Raw genomic sequence first — 3,155 nt, 5'->3', positions numbered from 1 at the left:
TGAAGACTTTGGAGTGGCCTAGTCAAAGTCCTGACCTGAATCCTATTGAGATGCTGTGGCATGACCTTAAAAAGGCGGTTCATGCTCGAAAACTCTCCAATGTGGCTCAATTACATATTACATTTAAGTGCGGAAAACATGCAAAAAAGTAAGAAATCAGGAAGGGGGCAAACACGGAAAACATGCAAAAAAGTAAGAAATCAGGAAGGGGGCAAACACTTTTTCACACCAATGTATATATATATATATATATATATATATATATATGCATACATACTTGGAGACATGTCTTTCAAATACTGTATATCCCAAATTAGATAAGGGCTGTATAATGTTTTTACAACTTCTATCAATCAAACTCACAAACTATGTATGTGTCATCAATGTATTTGCCAATGAGAAAGGACGCGAATGTGCCAACTACTGCATCTGGTAGGGTTTTAATAATATTATCATGTTTTATAGATTACCTGATCACATGCTTGGCATGAAAACAAAACAGTTGCTTGACTTGATTATTGTTGAAATGCCATGAAAACTATTTTTTCAATGCTGTCTTTTAGCTGTGCTACAATTCACACTTTTACAATTAAGACTCACATGTGCTTCATTTGTGACATCGGACAGCGTCCAATTTCGGTTTAATTCCTTGTGACTTGTTTTCTCAGTCGAAAAGCTTTGAGTGGTTTTTGATGGCAGACACATGCAGGTTGTTTTCCCTGAAAATATTACTTATGTAGGTAAATACGTCTTTGTTACAATTATGGTGACTCTCCCTTACTGAGATCAGCAATTACAGTAGTTTTCAGCATTATTGTGTCTAAACCTTGCTTTGGTTCGCTTGCAGTATTGTCCGCAGTACCAAATTATTACGGACCCAACAAACATTACCAAAGGCTTCTATTCAACAGCAGTATTGGTACTTAGTCCAAAAAATATGTATATCTAACAGGCTCCTTGTTGTCGCCCGCTGCCATGTCAAAAATTCAGAAGTTTGCTACGTCACACAGATGGCGACTGTTAAAGGTGAGAAGTATCCATCATTCCACACTCAACTTTTGGACCATTTTGAGTGTGCCAGTAGTACACTGAATTTTCCAATACTTTGCAGTGTGAACGCAACGTGTATGTGTCATTATAGATGCTTTATCGAAAACATCTTACATGTCTCTGACTGTAGAAATTGTTATTACTAAAGAACTGAGAAGAGACAGACTGCAGACCTACTTTAAAGGGAAAAGGGTTTTAACTTCAGCCTGCTAACAGTGCTTACAGCACTTATCCATCTGTCTGACGCATGGGAGGAGAGCAGAGGAGTACGGCTGCACTTTGTGGCTTAAAAACTGATATTGCTGGGGCATCATGGCAGCCCGGCAGGCTCAAGTACATGTCTCATATTTGTGCTGCTGTGGATTTAAACCTGGCTCACCGGGCTTTGGAAATGAATCAGACCCTTGTGGCACTTCATCCATTTTCTACCCTCTTTCTTATCAGTCCATGTTTACTATCAGATGAATGAGACCAAAAGAAAAACAAGACCACAAAAATGACAACTGAAACCGGCCTTTCCCTCTGAGATACAAAGGGTGTAATAATAACAATATTAACAGCTCGGGGCAACAATAGAATAGTACAGGGTTATGATAACAAGAATTTCTTAAGACTGTCGTCAAATTCGAAGAATAAATATAATGCATGCTTCAGGAAAATCCTATAATCTGCCAGATGGCTGCTTGACTTGCTGGTGTATGTTCTACCGTCTCTTTTATAAGTGCACAATTTCCCACTGTTTATAGGTGTTCGTTGATTGGCAATTCTTCTGGGTTGCCTGGTTTGACTGGAAAGTTGCCTGAATACACAACAGCTGCTTAAAATTATTTTAAACTTTTTAAAGTAAGGTCCAGCATGGATTTTACAGTTCTACAGCCTAATTTACAAGGACTTTTGTGATAACGGTAAATGTGTGTGTGTGTGTGTGTGTGTGTGTGTGTGTGTGTGTGTGTGTGTGTGTGTGTGTGTGTGCGTGTGTGCATGCGCGTGCACGCACGTGTGTGTGCACATCTGTTTTTTTCATTCTGGTGTTCAATAGACAGAAAAGAGACACCACAGCCAAACAGCTCAATGCTAGGATGTTCAATCAATGAGATGAGCCCAAATGGTTTCAAAGACTCAGACATCAGAGAAGTTGCTTTTATAAAGGAAACACCTGGACAAACTTGCAGCACCAAAACACAGACTTGCATAAAAAATGGTAGTTACAGTGTTTCAATAGCAGGTACTTAAAACACCTCAAAGGCTCATTTATACTCCCTTTAACTCGCTTTACTCCCCTGAAAATAGACACATCCGTTTCAAACACTGTAAACATCATAGCCCACATACTTCAATGCATCCTTTATGATGGCATAGATTAGGGTTGGGTCGGTTCGGTTCTCGGTAATACCAGTGCGGTTCGGTACTCCGTCTTGGTCATTTTACGGCGGAACGTACGCGGAGCGGACTCCGCCCCGACTAAAAGCGGACATCCGCAAGCCCTGTGTGCGCAAAGCTCAGATTTTACAACCGCGTGGACTCCGCTCCGCGCACCAGTGTCACACAAAAGACTGCTCAGCATGTGTTCAAATAAACACAAGAAGTTTGTGCTCTAGAGAAAGGATCAACACTCAGTGAAAAACCTAAGCCCTATGATAAGCTAATATGGCTAGGCTTAACTATACAAACCAATGAGCAGTGATAACTAGCATGTCTTTGGGGTCATCGGGTGGGAACCTCCTTTCACCAGTGTTTCGTCTAGTTGGTCCCACGACACCGCCAGGAGGCTAGACAGTGATCTCTAGCGTCCCAGAGACACTCCCCTAATGCCAGGTCTCACTGCTCCCCTCCCTGCACCAACCCAATAACCTCCTTTACCTTACTTACGCATGGCTTTCTCAGCCCAAACAGCACTGCCACCTTCAACCAAACCCAGGCTCCGTACATGCAAGCTCTAGGTAGAAGCAGGGCTGATACTACCCTTCCTAGCACATTCACCACACTCTATTGCTTTCTCAGCCCAAACAGCACTGCCACCTTCAACCAAACCCTGGCTCCGTACATGCAAGCTCTAGGTAGAAGCAGGGCTGATACTACCCTTCCTAGCACATTCACCACACTCT

The 3,155-nt window shown here is 42.0% G+C and overlaps 2 protein-coding genes across 2 annotated transcripts in view; one reads left to right on the top strand and one right to left on the bottom strand.

The window, feature by feature from the left end:
* Positions 1-3,155, top strand: part of LOC126408262 (histone H4) — a 583,921-nt gene that overhangs the window by 505,238 nt on the left and 75,528 nt on the right. The window lies entirely within an intron of this gene.
* The window catches only part of cpne2 (copine II), an 80,074-nt gene that overhangs the window by 59,282 nt on the left and 17,637 nt on the right, over positions 1-3,155 (bottom strand). The window lies entirely within an intron of this gene.

Source organism: Epinephelus moara, chromosome 20 (genome assembly GCF_006386435.1).
Source record: "Epinephelus moara isolate mb chromosome 20, YSFRI_EMoa_1.0, whole genome shotgun sequence".
Lineage (NCBI taxonomy): Eukaryota > Metazoa > Chordata > Actinopteri > Perciformes > Serranidae > Epinephelus > Epinephelus moara.
The sequence above is the reverse complement of the archived record's forward strand: the minus strand, read 5'-3'. Positions and strand labels throughout refer to the sequence as shown.